The sequence below is a fragment of the Oncorhynchus gorbuscha genome, linkage group LG02 (genome assembly GCF_021184085.1).
Source record: "Oncorhynchus gorbuscha isolate QuinsamMale2020 ecotype Even-year linkage group LG02, OgorEven_v1.0, whole genome shotgun sequence".
NCBI lineage: Eukaryota > Metazoa > Chordata > Actinopteri > Salmoniformes > Salmonidae > Oncorhynchus > Oncorhynchus gorbuscha.
The window spans coordinates 19,525,311-19,550,787 of NC_060174.1; the positions used below are offsets into that span (position 1 = coordinate 19,525,311).

Genomic DNA, 25,477 nt, shown 5'->3' on the forward strand with positions numbered 1-25,477 from the left:
ACTCATACCAGCCCTTCCTATTGGCCGGGCTAGAGTGGGCATCGAGCCAGGAAAGCTTGGGCAGGCTCGGTGCTCAAGAGCTCCAGTGCGCCTGCACGGTCCGGTCTATCCAGAGCCACCTCTACACACCAGTCCTCCGGTAGCAGCTCCCCGCACCAGGCTTCCTGTGCGTGTCCTCGCGCCAGTACCACCAGTTCCAGCACTACGCACCAGGCCTCCAGTGCGCCTCGCCTGTTCAGCGCAGCCAGTGCTTTTCTCCCCTCCTGCGCTGCCGGAGTCTCCCGCCTGTTCAGCTCAGCCAGAGCTTTTCTCCTCTCCTGCGCTGCCGGAGTCTCCTGTCTGTCCAGCGCCACCTGTGCTCCCAGTCGGCCCACCGCGTCCAGTGCGCATCGCCTGTTCAGCACAGCCAGTGCTTTTCTCCCCTCCTGCGCTGCCGGAGTCTCCCGCTTGTTTAGCGCAACCAGAGCTGTTCTCTTCTCCTGCGCTATCGGAGTCTCCCGCTTGTTTAGCGCAACCAGAGCTGTTCTCCTCTCCTGCGCTGCCGGAGTCTCCTGTCTGTCCAGCGCCACCAGTGCTCCCAGTCGGCCCAGCGCGTCCAGTGCGCCTCGCCTGTTCAGCGCAGCCAGAGCCTTTCTCCTCTCCTGCGCTGCCGGAGTCTCCTGTCTGCCCAGCGTCACCAGTCTGCCAGGATCCGCCAGAAGTGCCAGTCTACCAAGATCTTCTAGATCGGCCAGACAACCTTAATCATCCAGGTCCACCAGCCAGCCAGGATTTACCGGAGCCTACTACCTGCCTGAGCTGCCCCTCTGTCCCGAGCTGCCCCTCTGTCCCGAGCTGCCCCTCTGTCCCGAGCTGCCCCTCTGTCCCGAGCTGCCCCTCTGTCCCGAGCTGCCCCTCTGTCCCGAGCTGCCCCTCTGTCCCGAGCTGCCCCTCTGTCCCGAGCTGCCCCTCTGTCCCGAGCTGCCCCTCTGTCCCGAGCTGCCCCTCTGTCCCGAGCTGCCCCTCTGTCCCGAGCTGCCCCTCTGTCCCGAGCTGCCCCTCTGTCCCGAGCTGCCCCTCTGTCCCGAGCTGCCCCTCTGTCCCGAGCTGCCCCTCTGTCCCGAGCTGCCCCTCTGTCCCGAGCTGCCCCTCTGTCCCGAGCTGCCCCTCTGTCCCGAGCTGCCCCTCTGTCCCGAGCTGCCCCTCTGTCCCGAGCTGCCCCTCTGTCCCGAGCTGCCCCTCTGTCCCGAGCTGCCCCTCTGTCCCGAGCTGCCCCTCTGTCCCGAGCTGCCCCTCTGTCCCGAGCTGCCCCTCTGTCCCGAGCTGCCCCTCTGTCCCGAGCTGCCCCTCTGTCCCGAGCTGCCCCTCTGTCCCGAGCTGCCCCTCTGTCCCGAGCTGCCCCTCTGTCCCGAGCTGCCCCTCTGTCCCGAGCTGCCCCTCTGTCCCGAGCTGCCCCTCTGTCCCGAGCTGCCCCTCTGTCCCGAGCTGCCCCTCTGTCCCGAGCTGCCCCTCTGTCCCGAGCTGCCCCTCTGTCCCGAGCTGCCCCTCTGTCCCGAGCTGCCCCTCTGTCCCGAGCTGCCCCTCTGTCCCGAGCTGCCCCTCTGTCCCGAGCTGCCCCTCTGTCCCGAGCTGCCCCTCTGTCCCGAGCTGCCCCTCTGTCCCGAGCTGCCCCTCTGTCCCGAGCTGCCCCTCTGTCCCGAGCTGCCCCTCTGTCCCGAGCTGCCCCTCTGTCCCGAGCTGCCCCTCTGTCCCGAGCTGCCCCTCTGTCCCGAGCTGCCCCTCTGTCCCGAGCTGCCCCTCTGTCCCGAGCTGCCCCTCTGTCCCGAGCTGCCCCTCTGTCCCGAGCTGCCCCTCTGTCCCGAGCTGCCCCTCTGTCCCGAGCTGCCCCTCTGTCCCGAGCTGCCCCTCTGTCCCGAGCTGCCCCTCTGTCCCGAGCTGCCCCTCTGTCCCGAGCTGCCCCTCTGTCCCGAGCTGCCCCTCTGTCCCGAGCTGCCCCTCTGTCCCGAGCTGCCCCTCTGTCCCGAGCTGCCCCTCTGTCCCGAGCTGCCCCTCTGTCCCGAGCTGCCCCTCTGTCCCGAGCTGCCCCTCTGTCCCGAGCTGCCCCTCTGTCCCGAGCTGCCCCTCTGTCCCGAGCTGCCCCTCTGTCCCGAGCTGCCCCTCAGTTATGTGGGGGTCAGGGTGAGGACTATTAGGCCATGGTCGGCGGAGAAGGTGGATTATCCTAGGACGCGAAGGGGAGGAACTAGGACATTTATGGAGTGGGGTCCAGGTCCCGAGCCAGAACCGCCACCATGGACAGACGCCCACCCAGACCCTCCCTATGCTCTTGAGGTGCGTCCCGGAGTCCGCACCTTAGGGGGGGGGGGTTCTGTCACGCCTTGGTCATTGTATCTTGTGTTTTTGTTATATGTTTGGGTAGGCCAGGGTGTGACATGGGTTTATGTTGTATTTCGTATTGGGGTTTGTATTAATTAGGAGTGTGTATTAGTAGGGGTGTGTCTAGTTAGGCTTGGCTGCCTGAGGCGATTCCTAATTGGAGTCAGCTGATTCTCGTTGTCTCGGATTGGGAACCGTATTTAGGCAGCCTGAGTGCGCGTTGTTTTCGTGGGCGATTGTACCTGTCTTTGTGTTAGTCACCAGATAGGCTGTATTTAGTTTCACTCGTTTGTTGTTTTCATATTATGTTATTTCATGTACTGCATTAGTTTCATTAAAAGGCATGAGTCACCTACACGCTGCATTTCGGTCTGACTTTCTACAAACAACAGACGAAGATCATTACAATGGGCTGCGATGTACACTTTATGGAATTTTGCATAGAAAAATGTCAACCGTAGAGCTTACTATTAACGCTAGAGCTGATAACTGTTCATTCTACATCACAGAGGAGCATATTTGTACATTCAGTAAGGTTGTATTTCTAATGGATAAACCTGAGGGGGGCGGGGGCAGCTGTGTGCGTCGAGGGGCAGAAATCAGTTGAGGCAAGGAGGCAGACAGAAGGGATATTGTGCGGGGGCACTCATGTGGGCCACTGCTCTAAAAACACTTCCCAAACACATGACTCCATAGTGGCACCAGAATAACCATCAACCCTGCTGCTGCACCAAGTCCATACTTAGCTAAGCCCTCTCTCTCAGCTCCTACTACAAGCAGACAATTAGACCTTGACTACATCTCATTAGACTAAACCATATGTTCAACTGGGATTGCCATAAAAAACAGGGACATATAACAGCATGTAGATATAAGGAGCATGTCTGTTACTAAGGAGGTCTGGAGTAATCTCCTCATATATGGCACTGGGGCAGTCTTCACTGTGGTGTACTCCCTGGTGATGTTTGGGGTGGGGATTCATGCATTAAGATGTGATTAAGCACCTTAGGGAGGATAACTCCTTTCTAACCTTAATCCAGACTGGTTTTTTACTGACACTATGATCTGAATGGCTTTTGGCAAAAAATTTTGATGACTAACACCAAAGGAAAAGCTTTCTGAACTGAACTCCATCCAAAACCCCAACTTTGCCCCTATCCAATACAGTTGAACACCCAAACATACCATAAAAATAATTTCCATATGGACACTGGAATGTCTGTTATATTACTATACAGCCAGACACAGAAGTAATACTCAAAAACGTACATATGGAGACATTCAACTGTGAACAGACAGACTTGAAAAGGTAAAAATAGACCAAAAGCAAACACAACGAGGTGATGCCGGCCAATCCTGAACAACACTGCGCCAAGGCCTTCTGTTCTTTCCCTTCCCTTACTCTGTAGCCAGACAGAGTTCAGTTCAGTCAAACTGGCTGTCGTTGGCGCTGCTGGACTAGCTGACACATTCAATGGGAATCGTTTGTCACCGTTACTGCCTCATCTGGCTGATTTCTCTTGTTTTTCCTCCATTCTCCCTCCTTTGCACCCATCCCTGGGGCAGTTAAACTTCAAGGAGAAATAGTGGGTGGGTGCTCCATTATGAGCAGTTCTCTCAGTCCTGTGTTGTGTTCTCTCACCCTGTCCTCCTCTCTTACGAAGGCAGTGTTTATTTATAAGATGAGCCTTGGGTCTCCAGAGGACACTGTCACACTGAAACGGGCCACTGATACTCATCTTCTTCAAGAGCAGCACTTCACTGCTTCTATTATAAACATTACTTTATACATAACCACTGACTCAAGTAACTCAGCTATGAAAAAGTGCCTATTACAGTAGCTCTATAAATTATAAAGTTCATAAAGCTTCAGTATCAGATCAGAAAGTAGGCTAAGGGTCCAAACAGGAAATCAAAGCACACCCAGGACCTCTACTGCTGGTCAGAGGTAAGTGAGAAAGCATGGTGGCCTTGACTGATGGCAGTGATTCTGGAACAGACGGGTTTAGGGTGGATGCTGGGACTGGGTCTGGTGCAGCCAGGTTTAGGGTGGATGCTGGGACTGGGTCTGGTGCAGCCAGGTTTAGGATGGATGCTGGGACTGGGTCTGGTGCAGCCCAGTTTAGTCTGGTGCAGGGGAGTGCCTGTCATGTCTCTGGGCCTGGTTCACTGACCACATATAGAGGGGGAGCTTATCAATCCTCAACCGCACAAACAACCCGTCAAGTGATAACGAAGTGGCTCGGGGAACAAAACATTGATATTTTGGGTCCATGGCCAGGGAACTTCCCAGACCTTAATCCCATTGAACACTTGTGGTCAATCCTCAAGAGGCGGGTGGACAAACAAAAACCCACATATTCTGACAAACTCCAAGCATTGATTATGCAAGTATGGGCTGCCATCAGTCAGGATGTGGCCCAGAGGTTAATTGACAACATGCCAGGGCAGATTTCAGAGGTCTTGAAAAAGAAGGGTCAAATATTGACTCTTTGCATCAACTTCATGTAATTGTCAATAAAATCCTTTGACAATTATGAAATGCTTGTAATTATACTTCAGTATAACATCTGACAAAAATATCTAAAGACACTGAAGCAGCAAAACTGTGGAAATTAATATTTGTGTCATTCTCAACTTTGGCCACGACTGTACAGGAAAATATATATTAGAGTAACTTTCATGAAAGAAAAAAAAAATCCATTGAACATATGTTTTAGGCTGTTATAGTGAAACACATCAATTGGTCTTCATTTTGACAGTTCGTTGCAAAAGTGATACATGTTTGGTATTTTAGGAATAAATCTAGCTCTTTTTGCCTCCGATGATTACACTTGAAATCGTGAAGTAGATGCACCTTGAGAAGGTTCCTCTACGTCAGCTCAAAAGGAGGGGTTCGGTATGAAACACTTCCTTCTAGATGTGCTGGGTGGTACCACCTCAAGGCTTACTATGAAAGGTGACAGAGCGCCTTATTTGGTCTTGGTAAGTGGTGTTTGCCGAATATATTTAGCATGATGCTTCCTTGACTAGTCTGTCGTTACACAACCTTTCAAAAGACAGTAAGGCATATTTCTGCACATGACCAAATTCAATATTGTTGCTTACTGTTAAATACACATCTGCTTTTACGAAAGTAAAACATGTAGGGTCTGAGGATTATACATTTATATTCGTAACTACATCCATCGTAACAAGAAATAGAGGACAATGGAGGTCATGTCAAGAAATTGTACTTTTTATACCATCGCTATAATGTTGCTGCTACAGTCTCTTACAACCGAATAGAGGTTCTGGACATCAGAACTGCGATTACTCACCTCAGATTAGATGAAGAGTTGTTCTTCAATGAGTCTGACAGGAGGGACATACTACAGACACCAGGCACAGATCCCTGTCATTCGCTGGAGAAGGAAACTGATATTTCACTGAAAAATATCAGGGTGCCTTGTGAAGATCAGACGACGAGTGGCTAATCTGCCATTGCTTTAGGTCCTGCTAGCTAAAGTTCAATCGCTGGGGGAAAAAACATCTGTCAAACTGAGAGCACGTATATCCTACAAACGGGACATTAAACTGTAATATCTTATGTTTCCCCATGTCGTGGCTGAACGACGACATTAAGAACATACAGCTGGTGGGTTATACACTATCGGCAGGATAGAACAGCAGCCTCTGGTAAGACACGGGACGGGGGCCTATGCATATTTGTAAACAATAGTTGGTGCACAATATCTAAGGAAGTCTCAAGGTTTTGCACGCCTGAGGTAGAGTATCTCATGATAAGCTGTAGACCACACTATCAACTTAGAGAGTTTTCATCTTTGTTTTTCGTAGCTGTCTACATACCACCACAGACCGATGCTGGAACTAAAACCGCACTTAATGAGCTTATTACCACCATAAAAGAACAGGAAAACGTTCATCCAGAGATGGTGCTCCTAGTGTCCTGGGACTTTAATGCAGGGTAACTTAATTGAGTTTTAATTTATTTCTATCAGCATGTTAAATGTGCAACCAGAGGGAAAACAATTATAGGTCACCTGTGCTCCACACACAGACGCGTACAAAGCTCTCCCTCGCCCTCCATTTGGTAAATCCGACCACAACTCTATCCTCCTGATTCCTGCCTACAAGCAAAAATTAAAGCAGGAAGCACCAGTGACTCTGCCTATAAAAAAGTGGTCAGATGAAGCAGATGCTAAAGTACAGGACTGTTTTGCTAGCACAGACTAGAATATGTTCCGGGATTCTTCCGATGGCATTGAGGAGTACACTACATCAGTCACTGGCTTTATCAATAAGTGCATTGAGTACGTCGTCCCCACAGAGACTATACGTACATACCCCATCCAGAAGCCCTGGATTACAGGCAACATTCGCACTGAGCTAAAGGGTAGAGCTGCCGCTTCAAGGAGAGGGGCACTAATCCAGAAGCTTATAAGAAATCACGCTATGCCCTCCGACAAACCATCAAACAGGCAAAGCTTCAATACAGGACTAAGATAGAATTGTACTACACTGGCTCCGATGCACGTCGGATGTGGCAGGGCTTGCAAACTATTACAGACTACAAAGGGAAGCACAGCCGAGAGCTGCCCAGTGGCACGAGCCTAACAGACGAGCTAAATAACTTCTATGCTAGCTTCAAGGCAAGTAACACTGAAACATGCATGAGAGCACCAGCTGTTCCAGACCACTGTGTGATCATGCTCTCCACAGCTGGTGTAAGTAAGACCTTTAAACAAGTCAACAATCACAAGGCCGCAGGGCCAGATGGATTACCAGGACACATACTCTGAGCATGCGGGTGTCTTCACTGACATTTTCAACATGTCCCTGTCTGAGTCTGCAATACCAACATGTTTCATGCAGACCACCATAATCCCTGTACCCAAGAACACTAAGGTAACCTGCCTAAATGACTACCAACCCGTAGCACTCACATTTGTAGCCATGAAATGCTTTGAAAGGCTGGTCATGGCTCACATCAACACCATTATCCCAGAAACCCTAGACCCACTCCAATTCGCATACTGCACCAACAGATCCACCGATGATGCAATCACTATTGCACTCCACACTGGCCTTTCCCACCTGGAAAAAAGGAACACCTATGTGAGAATGCTATTCGTTGACTACGGCTCAGTATTCAACACCATAGTGCCCTCAAAGCTCATCACTAAGCTAACGACCCGGAAACTAAACACCACCCTCTGTAACTGGATCCTGGACTTCCTGAATGGCCGCCCCCAGGGAGAAAGGGTAGGTAACAACACATCCACCACGATGATGCACAACACGGGGGCCCCTCAGGGGTGCATGCTCAGTCCCCTCCTGTACTCCCTGTTCACTCATGAGAGCACAGCCAGGCACGACTCCAACACCATCATTAAGTTTGCTGATGACACAACAGTGCTAGGCCTGATCAAAGACAAGACAGCCTATAGGGAAGAGGTGCAAGGACAACAACCTCTCCCTCAACGTGATCAAGACAAAGGAGATGATTGTGGACTAGAGGAAAAGGAGGACCGGGCATGCCCCAATTCTCGTTCACGGGGTTGTAGTGGAGCAGGTTGAGAGCTTCAAGTTCCTTGACGTCCACATCACCAACAAACTGGCATGGTCCAAGCACACCAAGACAGTTGTGAAGAGGGCACGACAATATCTATTCCCCCTCAAGAAACTGAAAAGATTTGGCATGGGTCCTCAGATCCTCCATAAAGGTTTAACAGCTGCACCATCGAGAGCATCCTGACCGGTTGCATCACTGCCTGGTATGGCAACTGTTCAGCCTCCAACCTCAAAGCATTACAGTGGGTAGTGCGTACGGCCCAGTACATCGTCGGGGCCAAGCTTCCTGCCTTCCAGGACTTCTATACCAGGCGGTGTCAAAGGCCCTAAAAATTGTCAGACTCCAGCCACCAGTCATAAAATGTTCTCTCTGCTACCGCATGGCAAGCGGTCCAAGAGGCTTCTAAACAGTTTCTATCCCCAAGCCATAATGGCTACCCAGACTATTTGCATTTACTGCTGGGCTTGAATAATTTCTTATTTCTTACTTTTTTTTAAGGCATTTTCTTAAAACGGCATTGTAAGTTAAGGGCTTGTAAGTATGCATTTCACTGCAAGGTCTACACCTGTTGTATTCGGTGCATGTGGCAACAAAAAATATTGATTTGTGGTGCAGTCTGCTAAAATAGTTGGCTCATAGTTCAATGGTTATGAGTTCTAACCCCACATGGGGCAGAGATTTTTATTATTTTCTTCAAATCCTTTATAATATTCATCCTGTGCCCGCACACACTTCCAATTCTAAAAAGTGAAAGCATACCTGTGATAGGAGTCTCCCTGGTAGTAGTTGTACGTTTTTATACAGTACCCAAGACCAATCTGTTAGGATTTTGACCATTTGAAAAAGAGCTACTGAGTAAATATTTGCTTTGTGGGTTGGATTGAATTGAGCCCCTAATCCTAAATTGTCAAGGTGATGATTGCACTTTTCTTCCACCATAAATGTGAGGCCACATTTCAAATATTTGTTTTTACGCCCTATGGGGCATTCAAACTTACTCCGCAAGTGGCAATAGACATCTGGAACTCAGCGCCTTACCACAGTGAGCTAAATGTCCAGAGCCATGTCTGCTTTAGTGAGAAAGTGTTGGGATCAGGTACAACTACTTTTACCCACCTCCAAAATTAATATTTATGAGCAATTCCCTCCACCTACAACCTCTCACCTGAATGCATTTTGGGCAAATGCTGAAATTGGGGTTGAGAGATACTTGTAGTGCTTTTAAAGGGTATCTGTATACCTCCCTCCCTGTCTAGGACAAACAACCAGGGAACACGTCTACAGGGGCTGCCCGTAAACCTGTGATGTGGTCTTTGAAAGTGCATATTATGACCTTGTCTAAGCCTATGCTATCTTGCGGGATAGGTCGTTTGACGTGCATGGTGCAACAAGTGGCTTTTAAAAATGTCAGTCATCCGTCCATGACTCTGACAGCACAGACTTTTCATGTCATTCTGTGCTAGAAGGTTGTTGCATTATGTGGGTGAACATTACACCAAATCTCCAGCTAAAACATATTGTTTAGTCTTTTATCATCATGATTTCATTAGGTTTCGCTTTGAGTGTGTTATTTTATGATGGCTGTGGTGAGCTGAATGAAGGCTAAGCACAACAGCACCAAACAAATTTAGGCCATCTTGAAATTGACAGTCTGCCTTTTTCACTATATACTGTAATTACAGCTATTTATAAAGTTACAATAAACTCAGGATTGCCCACATTGAGAGATCAGAGTTGCCAGAAAAAATGTGGAGTGCCTTCCAAGCAATCAGTTTCCCTCTATCCTAAGTGTTTGCCATACGTTTGTACCAAATGCACATCACAAATCGTACCGCATAGCTCGGTTAGCTGCTCGCTGCAGAATTCAAAGCTCTTTTTCTTCCCTCTCCCCACAAGACGACACACCCAGGAGCATTCCTGTCAACTTTCTGCAGACAGGGCTCCTTTGGATTAAAGGCTTGCTTTGATCAAAGCCCCAGTCAATCAGACAGACAGACACACAGAGGACCTGGGCCCAGAACCTGCAACACCATATCCTAGCCTACATTGGACAAGCTTTCAGAAAATATCAGTTCAGGGAACCCTGATGAGCGTATAAGAAAGAACCAAGTGTTACAGTGTTTAAAAAATCATGGTGGTACAGAAGAACTCATTCTGTCATTGGCATGAATGAAAATCTAAAATCAGGACAGATGTTATTCTTATCGGAGTGCACAACTGTAATATGCCTACATAATGACAACTTGTCATGATCCTTTTGAAAACTAGAGACAGTGAATGGGTAGCTTGGTGAGAAAACTGACAAAGCATTTCCATACAGGATTTACCCCAGGGTGATCCAAAAGGCTCAGACTTGAGCGTTACAATCTACGTAGGCTGACACCGGCATCTCACTGGGCCATGGCACCGGCAGATCTGCTCTCACTTGGGGTCAAAGCCAGGTCACTGGTACTTTTCAGCTACATTTACATTTTTGTCATAACAATGACTAACTGTGAACTTTAACACCTTCTCACAAAGGAACTGTTTCATTATGCAGAGGTTGTTGTTTATGCACTTCCAAAGGCCTCACTGTCAGCCCTAGCTATGGAAACACAATTTCCCTAGTATAACATAAGGGTGTGTACACATGTGTAACACTGCTGTTACTGTCATAAAGCAGCAGAAAGGTAAGCTACATTAACAAAGGAACACTCCTCCCTCCCAGCCAGGGGAGAACGACTGCCCCCTCACAGAGGATTTTAAGTTGAAGCCTAACGCGGTACTGCAGGCATCGTTTCCAGGATCCCCGATTACAGTGAATGGGGAAATTGCGAACTTCATGGTCAATATTAGTGGATTTTTTTTGTTGTACACAATCATGGAACCAATAAATTATTCTATTTCATCAGACGTACAGTTCCAGTCAAAAGTTGACACCTAATTTAAGGGTTTTTCTTTATTTTTACACATTGTAGAGTAATAGTGAAGACATCAAAACTATGAAATAACACATATGGAATCATATAGTAACCAAAAAAAGGTCTTCAGCAAATCCAAATATATGTTATATTTGAGATTCTTCAAAGTAGCCACCCTTCGCACCCTCTTGGAATTCTCTCAACCAGATCCATGAGGAATGCTTTTCCAACAGTCTTGAAGGAGTTCCCACATATGCTGAGCACTTGTTGGCTGCTTTTCCTTCACCCTGCGGTCCAACTCATCCCAAATCATCTCAATTGTGAAGTCCATGGAGAACAAGAGCACCTCCTCGCAGCTGCCCACTGCACTGAGGCTAGGAAACACGGTCTCCACCGATAAATCCATGATTATCGAAAACTTCAATAAGCACTTCTCAACGGCTGGCCATGCCTTCCGCCTGGCTACTCCAACCTCGGCCAACAGCTCCGCCCCCCGTAGCTCCTCACCCAAGCCTCTCCAGGTTCTCCTTTACCCAAATCCAGATAGCAGATGTTCTGAAAGAGCTGCAAAACCCGGACCCGTACAAATCAGCTGGGCTTGACAATCTGGACCCGCTATTTCTGAAACTATCTGCCGCCATTGTCGCAACCCCTATTACCAGCCTGTTCAACCTCTCTTTCATATCGTCTGAGATCCCCAAGGATTGGAAAGCTGCCGCAGTCATCCCCCTCTTCAAAGGGGGAGACACCCTGGACCCAAACTGTTACAGACCTATATCCATCCTGCCCTGCCTATCTAAGGTCTTCGAAAGCCAAGTCAACAAACAGGTCACTGACCATCTCGAATCCCACCGTACCTTCTCCACTGTGCAATCTGGTTTCCGAGCCGGTCACGGGTGCACCTCAGCCACACTCAAGGTACTAAACGATATCATAACCACCATCGATAAAAGACAGTACTGTGCAGCAGTATTCATCGACCTCGCCAAGGCTTTCGACTCTGTCAATCACCATATTCTTATCGGCAGACTCAACAGCCTCGGTTTTTCGGATGACTGCCTTGCCTGGTTCACCAATTACTTTGCAGACAGAGTTCAGTGTGTCAAAACGGAGGGCATGCTGTCCGGTCCTCTGGCAGTCTCTATGGGGGTGCCACAGGGTTCAATTCTCGGGCCGACTCTTTTCTCTGTATATATCAATGATGTTGCTCTTGCTGCGGGCGATTCCCTGATCCACCTCTACGCAGACGACACCATTCTATATACTTTCGGCCCGTCATTGGACACTGTGCTATCTAACCTCCAAACGAGCTTCAATGCCATACAGCACTCCTTACGTGGCCTCCAACTGCTCTTAAACGCTAGTAAAACCAAATGCATGCTTTTCAACCGATCGCTGCCTGCACCTGCATGCCCGACTAGCATCACCACCCTGGATGGTTCCGACCTTGAATATGTGGACATCTATAAGTACCTAGGTGTCTGGCTAGACTGCAAACTCTCCTTCCAGACTCACATCAAACATCTCCAATCGAAAATCAAATCAAGAGTCGGCTTTCTATTCCGCAACAAAGCCTCCTTCACTCACGCTGCCAAGCTTACCCTAGTAAAACTGACTATCCTATCGATCCTCGACTTCGGCGATGTCATCTACAAAATGGCTTCCAACACTCTACTCAGCAAACTGGATGCAGTCTATCACAGTGCCATCCGTTTTGTCACTAAAGCACCTTATACCACCCACCACTGCGACTTGTATGCTCTAGTCGGCTGGCCCTCACTACATATTCGTCGCCAGACCCACTGGCTCCAGGTCATCTACAAGTCCATGCTAGGTAAAGCTCCGCCTTATCTCAGTTCACTGGTCACGATGGCAACACCCATCCGTAGCACGCGCTCCAGCAGGTGTATCTCACTGATCATCCCTAAAGCCAACACCTCATTTGGCCGCCTTTCGTTCCAGTACTCTGCTGCCTGTGACTGGAACGAATTGCAAAAATCACTGAAGTTGGAGACTTTTATCTCCCTCACCAACTTCAAACATCAGCTATCCGAGCAGCTAACCGATCGCTGCAGCTGTACATAGTCTATAGGAAAATAGCCCACCCATTTTCACCTACCTCATCCCCATACTGTTTATTTATTTACTTTTCTGCTCTTTTGCACACAAATATCTCTACCTGTACATGACCATCTGATCATTTATCACTCCAGTGTTAATCTGCAAAATTGTATTCGCCTACCTCATGCCTTTTGCACACATTGTATATAGACTCACCTTTTTTTCTACTGTGTTATTGACTTGTTAATTGTTTACTCCATGTGTAACTCTGTGTTGTCTGTTCACACTGCTATGCTTTATCTTGGCCAGGTCGCAGTTGCAAATGAGAACTTGTTCTCAACTAGCCTACCTGGTTAAATAAAGGTGAAAAAAATAAAAAATAAAATAAAATAAAAAAATTGGGTTGAGGCCAGGTCATCTGATGCAGCACTCCATCACTGTCCTTGGTCAAATAGCCCTTACACAGCCCGGAGGTGTGTTTTTGTTCATTGCCCTGTTGAAAAACAAATGATAGCCCAAACCAGATGGGATGGCCGTATCGCTGCAGAATACTGTGGTAGCCATGATGGCTAAGTGTGTCTTGAATTCTAAATAAATCACTGACAGTATCGCCAGCAAAGCACCCACACACCATCGCAACATCACCATGGTTCACGGTGGGAACCACACATGCGGAGATCGTTCGTTCACAGACTCTGCATCTCACATAGACACGGCAGTTGGTACCAAAAACCTCAAATTTGGACTCAGACCAAAGGAAAGATTTCCACCGGTATAATGTCCATTGCTTATGTTTCTTGGCCCAAGCAAGTGGCTTATTATTATTGGTGTCCTTTAGTAGTTGTTACATTAACTCTGTGAAACATGTATTTGGGCTGCAATTTCAGAGGCTGGTAACTCTAATGAACTTATCCTCCGAAGCAGGTAACTCTGGGTCTTCCTTTGCTGTGAGAGGCTCCTCGTGAGAGCCAGTTTCATCATAACACTTGATGGTTTTTGTGACTGCACATGAAGAAACTTTTGAAGGGATGGACTGACCATGTCTTAAAGTAATGATGGACTGTTGTTTCTCTTCGCTTATTTGAGCTGTTCTTGCCATAATATGGCCTCAAACGCATTAAGGAAAGAAATTCCACAGATTAACTTAAGGCACACCTGTTATCTTCTTATGGCTTGGGGGCAGTATTGAGTAGCTTGGATGAATAAGGTGCCCAGAGTAAACTGCCTGCTACTCAGGCTCAGAAGCTAAGATATGCATTATATTATTAGATTTGGATAGAAAACACTGAAGTTTCTAAAACTGTTTGAATGATGTCTGTGAGTATAACAGAACTCATATGGCAGGCAAAAACCTGAGAAAAAAATCCAACCAGGAAGTGGGAAATTGAGATGTAGTTTTTCAACTCTTTGCCTATCCAAGATAGTGTACATGTGGTCCTATTGTACTTCCTGGTCCTATTGTACTTCCTAAGGCTTCCACTAGATGTCAACAGTCTTTAGAACCTTGTTTCAGGCTTCTACTGTGAAGGAGGAGAGAATAAGAGCTAATTGAGTAAGAGGTCTGCCAGAAGGCCATGAGCTGATCACGCGCGTTCCCCTGAGAGGTAGCTGCGTTCCATTGCATTTCTAAAGACAAAGGAATTCTCCGGTTGAAACATTATTGAAGATTTGTTCAAACATCCGAAAGATTGTTTGAAATGTTTCTACGAACTGTAATGGATTTTTTTTACTTTGTCTGGCCTGCGCGTCGTGAATTTGGATTTGTGAACTAAAGGAGCGAACAAAAAGGAGGTATTTGGACATAAATGGACTTCCCAGGAACGGGGATTCCTGGGAGTGCATTCTAATGAAGATCATCATGGTAAGTGAATATTTATAATGCGATTTCTGACTTCTGTTGACTCCACAACATGGCAGATATCTGTATGGCTTGTTTTGGTCTCGGAGCGCTGCACTCAGATTAGAGCATGGTGTGCTTTTTCGGTAAAGCTTTTTTGAAATCTGACACAGCGGTTGCATTAAGGAGAAGTTTATCTAAAGTTCCATGCATAACAGTTGTATCTTTTATCAATGTTTATTATGAGTATTTCTGTAAATTGATGAGGCTCTCTGCAAAATCACCGGATGTTTTGGAAGCAAAACATTACTGAATGTAACACGCCAATGTAAACTGAGATTTTTGGATATAAATATGCACTTTATCGAACAAAACATACATGTATTGTGTAACATGAAGTCCTATGAGTATCATCTGATGAAGGTTAGCGATACATTTTATCTATATTTCTGAATTTCTATATTTCTGCTTTTTGTGACTCCTCTCTCTTTGGCTGTAAAAATGGCTATGTTTTTCTGTGACTAGGTACTGACCAAACATAATCAGATGGTGTGCTTTCGTCGTAAAGCCTTTTTGAAATCGGACACTGATGGGATTAACAAGTTTCTTTAAAATGTTGTAAAACACCTGTATGTTTGAGGAATTTTAAGTATGATATTTCTGTTTGAATTTGGCGCTCTGCACTTTCACTGGCTGTTGTCACATCTATCCTGTTAAAGGGATCTCAGCCGTAAGAAGTTAATTGAAAGGCATTCCAGGTGGCTACCTCATGAAGCTGGTTGAGAGAATGCCAAAAGTGTGCAAAGCTGTCAACAAGGCAAAGGGTGGCTACTTTGAAGAATCAAATATTAAATGTATTTTGATTTGATTAACACTTTTTGGGCTACTACATGATTCCATGTGTTTTTTCATAGTTTTGATGTCTTCACTATTATTCTATAATGAAGAAAATAAAAAATTTATTCAAACCCTGGAATGAGTAGGTGTGTTCAAACTTTTGACTGGTACTGTATGTCCTTGAACCGATTACTTTAAAACCACAGACAAAGGTTATAAAGATAATTGACTTGCTAATGGCAGCCTGCAGTAGCTCGGTCAGCCTTTTCCACTGAAGGTACTCCATGAGAAGGGGCAGCACTGAGCTAACCTGCAATGTCACATCCTAGAGTAGCTCAAACTGCGCATGCTATGTTTTCAAAAAATCCTCCATGTAGCAAAATGGTGACCTGGTGAAATGACACTTCCTGATCATCAAATGCGCCACTGAACATTCTCATAGGAAACAACAGGGTGACGTCGTCGATGGCTTCGTCTATTTTTTTATTTTTTTATTCTATGCTCCCTGCCCATCCTAGTATTTTTCAACTGGAGACAAAGGCAGAAAACCGCCTCCCCGAAAAACACAGACAGGCCTCCACAACCTTCATGCCAAGAAATGTCCTCAGCAACATTATCAAATAGTACATTTTGGCTAATTCATTCTCATTTCTCTACTGATTTAACAAGTTTCTATTAGAAGTGTTTTCAAAGCAGCCAAAATTAAGTTACAACTTGGCCTAGCTAATTTCTCTTACAGTGAGCATAAGTCCTTAAATCGCTACGATAGAGTTTCCATGCCACTGAATAACTATCGAGCCTCTGTTTTACAGTATCATGGGACAGCAGGTGGCTTTGACTACTTTCCACAGGTAGACTATGCAGCATATAAACAGACCGGGGAGCTGAGGGACTCATTAAGGTTCTAGAGAACACTGAGCTACAAACCTGCGCCACACAAGCTAGAGATAGAAGTTCACGAACGACAGACCTAGGATCAGATAACCAAACCCCAAATCCTATCCTTAACCATTTGGGTGATTTCGAAAATCTGACCCTGGATGAGCAGAGGTTACTCATTAGGATTTGTAACAGAGCACACTGCACTGACAGCACTGGGCTACAAATCCTGCTCCACATTCCAAGTGTTACTATGGATGCCTATTAAATTGGAATGGTTTCAATCGACTAAGCCAAGCTCAAAAAGTGAACATGTATCATGCATAGGATAGGCCTACTTTAATAAACTTTCTCTGACCTAATTTCAAAAATTAGCCGTGTGAGGCCGTGAGTCATCATCAGAAACTCAGACACCTTGAGGAATGGGCTTGGGAGATAAGATAACCAGAGATGGTTCATGGGCAGATTTCACACTCATCTCGTCACTAGACTTACCCACGTATCTACATCACTTCGCTGAAAACCTCTTCTGAAAGAAATTATCCAAAAATAAACATGTATTTCTGCATGATTAAAAACATGAAACCACAACAAGCTTACACTTAAGGTTGTGATAAAGCAGCCCAATCCCATGAAGTAGGCTATACTAAATGAACATCATTAAGGCTATAGTTTGAGAAGAAAAAATGTAGGGCCTAGGACCTGACCTACAATAAAACAGCATGAAAAAAGTAAGTGCTATTGTGTAATTTGAATTAACATGATGTGTGCTTGATAACACAGAACGGTTCCTGTATTAGATATTGGCTAGGCAACATGGTTAAGTTATAGTGAATTAATCAAACTGATGAGACTTTTCTGAAAAGAGGTTCTCCATCTGCTGAGTTGCTTATGCAAAAGCAATGTATAGAGGGGTTTGCCTCTGTGAAAAGGAAAAAGGGTTGCTTATGAAACCAACGCAAGTATAATTGCACCATATCTGCTGAGAAATGTACTGAGATAAAGAGCAAATATGAACCTACACTACCATTCAAGTTTGGGGTCACTTAGAAATGTCCTTGTTTTTGAAAGAAACACACTTTTTTGACCATTAAAATAACATCAAATTGATCAGAAATACAGTGTAGACATTTTTAATGTTGTAAATGACTACTGTAGCTGGAAATGGCTGATTTTTAATGGAATATCCACATAGGTGTACAGAGGCCCATTATCAGCAACCATCACTCCTGTGTTCCAACGGCACGGCACGTTGTTAGCAAATCCAAGTTGATCATTTTAAAAGGCTAATTGATCATTAGAAAACCCTTTTGCAATTATGTTAGCACAGCTGAAGACTGTTGTTCTGATTAAAGAAGCAATTAAACTGGCTTTCTTTAGACTAGTTGAGGATCTGGAGAATCAGCATTTGATGGTTCGATTACAGCCTCAAAATGGCCAGAAACAAAGCACTTTCTTCTTCGTCAGTTTATTCTTGTTCTGAGAAATTAAGGCTATTCCATGAGAGTACTTGCCAAGAAACTGAAGATCTCAAAGTTGTGTACTACTCCCTTCACAGAACAGTGCAAACTGTCTCTAACCAGAATAAACTGTTGAGAAGCCTTTTTGTCCTAGACTTGGCACTCCGGTACCGCTTGCCATACAGTAGTAGAGAGAACAATCTATGACCGGGGTGGCTGGGGTCTTGGACAATTTTTAGGGCCTTTCTCTGACACCGCCTGGTGTGGAGATCCTGGATGGCAGGCAGCTCAGCCCCAGTGATTTACTGGGCCGTACACACTACCATCTGTAGTGCCTTGCGTTCGGAGGCCGAGCAATTGCTGTACCAGGCAGTGATGCAACCAGTCAGGAAACTCTCGATGATGCCAAATCTTTTTAGTTTCCTGAGGAGGAATAGGTTTTGTCGTGCCCTCTTCATGACTGTCTTGGTGTGTTTGGACCATTCTAGTTTGTTGGTGATGTGGACACCAAGGAAATTGGAGCTCTCAACCTGCTCCACTACAGCCCCGTCAATGATAATGGGGGCAGGCTCAGTCCCCCTATTCCTGTAGTCCACAATCATCTCCTTAATCTTGGTTAAGTTGAGGGATAGGTTGTTATTCTGGCAACACCCGGCCAGGTCTCTGACCTCCTCCCTATAGGCTGTCTCATCGTTGATCAGGCCTACCACTGTTGTGTCATCTGCAAACTTAATGATGGTGGTGGAGTCGTGCCTGGCCATGCAGTAGTAGGTGAACAGGGAGTAAAGGAGGGGACTGAGCACGCACCCCCGTGGAGCTACAGTGTTGAGGATCAGCGTGGCAGACATACCCTCACCACCTGGGGGAGGCCCGCCAGGAAGTCTAGGATCCAGTTGCAGAGAGAGGTGTTTAGTCCCAGGATCCTTAGCTTAGTGATACGCTTTGAGGGTATTATGGTGTTGAACACTGAGCTGTAGTCAATGAAAAGCATTCTCACATAAGTGTTCCTTTTGTCCAGGTGGGAAAGGGCAGCGTGGAGTGCAATAGAGATTGCATCATCTGTGGATTTGTTTGGGTGGTATGCAAATTCAAATCAAATTTTATTTGTCACATACACATGGTTAGCAGATGTTAATGTGAGTGTAGCGAAATGCTTGTGCTTCTAGTTCCGACAATGCAGTAATAACCAACGAGTAATCTAGCTAACAATTTCAAAACTACTACCTTATACACACAAATGTAAGGGGATAAAGAATATGTACATAAATATATATGAATTAGTGATGGTACAGAGCGGCATAGGCAAGATGCATTAGATGGTATCACGTACAGTATATACACATATGAGATGAGTATGTAAACAAAGTGGCATAGTTAAAGTGGCTAGTGATACATGTATTACATAAAGATGCAGTAGATGATAAGAGTACAGTATATACGTATAATAATGTAGGGTATGTAAACATTATATTAGGTAGCATTGTTTAAAGTGGCTAGTGATATATTTTACATCATTTCCCATCAATTCCCATTATTAAAGTGGCTGGAGTTGAGTCAGTGTGTTGGCAGCCATTCAATATTAGTGGTGGCTGTTTAACATTCTGATGGCCTTGAGACTGAAAAACAGCTTCTGTCTCTCGGTCCCAGCTTTGATGCACCTGTACTGACCTCGCCTACTGGATGATAGCGGGGTGAACAGGCAGTGGCTCGGGTGGTTGTTGTCCTTGATTATCTTTATGGCCTTCCTGTAACATCGGGTGGTGTAGGTGTCCTGGAGGGCAGGTAGTTTGCCCCCGGTGATGCGTTGTGCAGACCTCACTACCCTCTGGAGAGCCTTACGGTTGTGGGCGGAGCAGTTGCCGTACCAGGCGGTGATACAGCCCGACAGGATGCTCTCGATTGTGCATCTGTAGAAGTTTGTGAGTGCTTTTGGTGACAAGCCGAATTTCTTCAGCCTCCTGAGGTTGAAGAGGCGCTTCTGCGCCTTCTTCACGATGCTGTCTGTGTGGGTGGACCAATTCAGTTTGTCTGTGATGTGTATGCCGAGGAACTTAAAACTAGCTACCCTCTCCACTACTGTTCCATCGATGTGGATAGGGGAGTGTTCCCTCTGCTCTTTCCTGAAGTCCACAATCATCTCCTTAGTTTTGTTGACGTTGAGTGTGAGGTTATTTTCCTGACACCACACTCCGAGGGCCCTCACCTCCTCCCTGTAGGCCGTCTCGTCGTTGTTGGTAATCAAGCCTTCCACTGTTGTGTCGTCCGCAAACTTGATGATTGAGTTGGAGGCGTGCGTGGCCACACAGTCGTGGGTGAACAGGGAGTACAGGAGAGGGCTCAGAACGCACCCTTGTGGGGCCCCAGTGTTGAGGATCAGCGGGGTGGAGATGTTGTTGCCTACCCTCACCACCTGGGGGCGGCCCGTCAGGAAGTCCAGTACCCAGTTGCACAGGGCGGGGTCGAGACCCAGGGTCTCGAGCTTGATGACGAGCTTGGAGGGTACTATGGTGTTAAATGCCGAGCTGTAGTCGATGAACAGCATTCTCACATAGGTATTCCTCTTATTCAGATGGGTTAGGGCAGTGTGCAGTGTGGTTGAGATTGCATCGTCTGTGGACCTATTTGGGCGGTAAGCAAATTGGAGTGGGTCTAGGGGGTCAGGTAGGGTGGAGGTGATATGGTCCTTGACTAGTCTCTTGTCTAAAAAATTATCCCAATGCCCCAGGGCAGTGATTTGGGACACTGTAGGGTGCAGTCTTTCAGATGGGACGTTAAACGGGTGTCCTGACTCTCTGAGGTCATTAAAGATCCCATGGCACTTATCGTAAGAGTAGGGGTGTTAACTCCGGTGGCCTGGCTAAATTCCCAATCTGGCCCTCAAACAATCACAGTCACCTAATAATCCCCAGTTTACAATTGGCTCATTCATCCCCCTCCTCTCCCCTGTAACTATTCCCCAGGATGTTGCTGCAAATGAGAATGCGTTCTCAGTCAACTTACCTGGTAAAATAACAGAAAAATAAAATTCAATCTTAGCCCTGTATTGATGCTTTGCCTGTTTGATAGTTCGTCACAGGGCATAGCAGGACTTCTTGTAAGCTTCCGGGTTAGAGTCCCGCACCTTGAAGCGGCAGCTCTACCCTTTAGCTCAGTGCGAATGTTGCCTGTAATCCAGTCACTGTGGGGTCAACGTCCTTGATGCACTTATTGATAAAGCCAGTGACTGATGTGGTGGACTCCTCAATGCCATCGGAAGAATCCCGGAACATGTTCCAGTCTGTGATAGCAAAACAGTCCTGTACTTTAGCGTCTGCTTCATCTGACACCTTTTTTATAGGCCGAGTCACTGGTGCTTCCTGCTTTAATTTTTGCTTGTAAGCAGGAATCAGGAGGATAGAGTTGTGGTCGGATTTACCAAATGGAGGGCGAGGGAGAGCATTGTACTCGTCTATGTGTGTGGAGCACAGGTGACCTAGAATTTTGTCCCTCTGGTTGCACATGTAACATGCTGATAGAAATTTGGTAGACCTGATTTAAATTTCCCTGCATTAAAGTCCCAGGACACTAGGAGCGCCGCCTCTGGGTGAATGGTTTCCTGTTTGCTTATTTCCTTATACAGCGGACTGGGTGCGGTCTTAGTGCCAGCATCTGTCTGTGGTGGTAAATAAACAGCCACGAAAAGTATAGCTGAAAACTCTCTAGGCAAGTTGTGTGGCCTGCAATTTATCACAATATACTCTACTTCAGATGAGCAAAATCTAGAGACTACCTCAGATTTCGTGCACCAGCTATTGTTTACAAATATGCACAGACCGCCCCCCTCGTCTTACCGGAGTGTGCTGTTCTATCTTGCCAGTGCAGCGTATATCCCACTAGCTGAATATCCATGTCTTCATTCAGCCACGATTCAGTTTAACATAGGATATTACAGTTTTTGATGTCCCGTCGGTAGGATATTCGTGGATCGTACCTCGTCTAATTTATTGTCCAATGATTTCACGTTGGCGAGTAATATTGACGGTAACGGCAGCTTTCCCACTCACCTTCTGCGGGTCCTCACGAGGCATCCCGCTCTGTGTCCCCTGTACCTGCATTTCTTCCTCTTGCAAATAACAGGGATGTTGGCCCTGTCGGGTGTTTGGAGAATGTCCTGTTGCTTGCATGTTGAAGGAAAAATCTGTCTAATCAGAGGTGAGTGATCGCTGTCCTGATATCTAGAAGCTATTTTTTCTGCCGTAAGATACGGTTGCAGAAACATTATGTACAAAATAAGTTACAAATAACGCGAAAAAACCCCACATAATAGCACAATTGGTTGGGCTTATATGCACAGTCACTTTAACTATACATTCATGTGCATATGTACATACCACCTCAATTGGCCCGACCAACCAGTGCTCCCCCACATTGGCTAACCGGGCTATCTGCATTGTGTCCTGCCACCCACCAACCCCTCTTTACGCTACTGCCACTCTCTGTTCATCATATATGCATAGTCACTTTAACCATATCTACATGTACATACTACCTCAATCAGCCTGACTAACCGGTGTCCGTATGTAGCCTCGCTACTTTTATAGCCTCGCTACTGTTTTTCCACTGTCTTTTTATTTCTTTACTTACCTATTGTTCACCTAATACCTTTTTTGCACTGTTGGTTAGAGCCTGTAAGTATGCATTTCCCTGTAAGGTCTACACCTGTTGTATTCGACACACGTGACAAATAAACTTGGATTTGAATAGAAGGAGGAGTGGGAGGCCCCGGTGCACAACTGAGCAAGAGGACAAGTACATTAGAGTGTCTAGTTTGAGAAACAGACACCTCACAAGTCCTCAACTGGCAGCTTCATTAAATAGTACCCTCAAAACACCAGCCTCAACATCAACAGTGAAGAAGTGACTCTTTGATGCTGGTCTTCTAGGCAGAGTTACAAAGAAAAAGCCATATCTCAGACTGGCCAATGAAAATAATAAGATTGATAAAAGAACATACACTGGACAGAGGAACTCTGCCTGATGTTATTTTAATGGACAAATACTTTGCTTTTATTTCAAAAACAAGGACATTTGAGTGACCCTAAACTTTTGAATGGTAGTGTATGTCATGTCTGTAACTAGCATTCTAAGGCATTTGAGTCAGCTACGGAAGTCTATATTTATTAAATATGTTTCCTGTTCCGCAATCACGTTTACGATGATAGAGTTAGGGGCTGAGATGGCTGCTGTATCTTGTTCAGCACAGGACTCTCAACAAAGTAGTTGAATTGGTTAGGTCCACTAATGCAGACACATATGGCAAATAGAGCAGCTCAAGCAAGAAAAGGAAGTGTAGATACATTATTTCATCAGGAGGAAATGACTTGCCACATTTGACACTGGAAACAACACTCAAGAATGACAGACTTTTCAGCGAAACCTATGCCTAAATTTACTTTGGTCTTTTCAGTTACAGGTTTTTCCACAGCTCATACATTATTCATGTACTTACAGTGCTGTGGAGCATTTTGGCAACATGTGGTTGGGTGGAGGTGAAAGGACATGGGACTAAATTTCTTTAACTATGAAGTTTGGCTCACCTACTCTTTTTTTACCCCAAAATGTGTCATTTGTGCAATAAAAAGTCTGTAGACTACACTTGTATATGTGTACGCTCAGACGATGAGCACTGGTTAGTGTGGGTATAGTTTGTGGAACATTCCAACAGGAATCTGTTCCAAAAACGTTGTAAATAACAAGGTTGTCAACAAACAACCCATTGTATAGCGGCAGAATAAGATACTGAGTAGGGAGTGGGCTATTTATTTAATGCGTTTCACTCACCACGTTCCTTCAGTCTGTCCTAGCTCTGGTACCCTTTTTTTATTTTTTATTTTACAAACATTAAGAATAATCTACGTGGTGAGTTGATACCTATTTGTCAGCTAGTTAGCTAGGTGAATTGATCATGCTACTTTGTATGCGTTGTTTGTTGGCAACCTTGTGCTTTTACAACGTTTTTGGAACAGATTCCTGTTGGAACGTTCCACAAATGATACCCACCCCACTGGTTATCAGAATGCATAAGTGACATGTGGGAATTGTTGGCTGATAGAATAACAATGGAATAATAATCCAAATTCAACATTCTAAAACTATTCAGCATTCTAAGTGTGATGTTGCTCGAAGTCAACCATACAGTCAGTGGATATATATCTAGCTGCTGCAACACAATTCGTCAGGACAGGAAGAAAATTTGACAGTTTCAAGTTCTGAATGAGTGACAAGATACGTTTTTATCTATTTGGGAGAGGACGTAGACAATAAGGTAACTTGAACTATCAGACATCAATGAACTGTAAAACAGTGAAATATCTGTTAGCTAATGTTATGAAAAAAATTTGACTGTCAAGATACTTTGCGCACTAAAATTCCTACAGCAAATTATTTGGATACTGTACAACAATTCTGGCTAATATCGGCTTCCCAGCTTTCTTGATCTGTTCCTTTATAAACTTTTGTTCAAAACAAGCACTCTAATAATGTATCTTACCTTGTTCAGTTGTTTTTCTCATTGTCTGAGATGACTCCTTATTGTATTTCCCGCATACAACTGATAGACAATTCAGAAATAAGATTTTGTAGTTCCCTTTCTGATGAAATCAAAACTGGATAACCAACCAAATACTTCCAGCTATCGTTAGCATAGCGAAGGACGTTACCGTTCAGAATCGAGCACTAAACATATGCTTATAGTAGCTAATCACAAAACGGTTTAGAAGCATGCCGCAAAGTTATTTTTCTACAATGTAGTATACCTATTTTCAATGGCTATCTTACCAAAATACTGTCACCTTAATGCGGTCAAATACATTTAATCGTACATCATTTCAAGTCTACTGCCTGGCTTCGCGAGTTGACTACAATGATTATATGGTTTGCTGCTAGCTTGCTTACTTCCTTTCTCTCGCAAGCTCGAGGCTCCGCGCGGTGAAACAAGTCTAGAAAAAAACGCAAGTGATGTTCCAAAGAGTTTCTAAACCCAGAGGCGCTTCAATGCAAGACTTCCGGGAAGGCTTGCAAAACCGACCAAACAGACCAGGCCGGGGTTTGGTGTTTGAGAAGTCAATAAGAGGAGTGAAAAATAATGTATCTTTCTCTAAATCTAAAGGCACAACCTAGATTATAGCCAGTGTCTTAAGTAGATGAACATGTTATTATTCCAACCTCGGCAAAATGACAAACTGACACGCTTTTTTATTTTCGTCAAAAACAACTTTATATCGAAGGAGTGCCTTTGTTGGCGGCCTGCACATGCGCGGTTTGGCGCGTGATGCTCGACGTGCTGCTTCTACGCATGAGCTTTGCTAGTCAACGTCGCCATAACATCGCCAACTAAAGAATCGGGGATTTCTATTGGAGAAGTACTTTTAGTCTATCTGGATATTCCATACAATGTAACTAACTCACTGTTCCACCAAACATGTAATTGCTCAGCGCCATCTACAGATATTAGATTAGTGATGCACTTTAAACACTGAGTGCAGTGACATCACAGGGTAAAACGTAGTTAAAAGTACCTTTGGTAACCTGTGGT

General features: G+C 45.6%; 1 protein-coding gene across 8 annotated transcripts in view; it reads right to left on the reverse strand.

The window, feature by feature from the left end:
- Positions 1-24,968, reverse strand: part of LOC123998601 (unconventional myosin-IXb-like) — a 128,711-nt gene extending 103,743 nt beyond the window's left edge. For 3 of the 8 annotated variants that reach the window (XM_046303650.1, XM_046303640.1, XM_046303660.1), the window contains exon 1: positions 24,434-24,968. The gene's annotated coding sequence lies outside the window, so the exon portion shown is untranslated. The remainder of the gene's footprint in view (positions 1-24,433) is intronic. The other 5 variants (XM_046303615.1, XM_046303677.1, XM_046303632.1 and 2 more) reach the window with 3 other exon arrangements.
- Between the last annotated feature and the right edge of the window lie 509 nt (positions 24,969-25,477).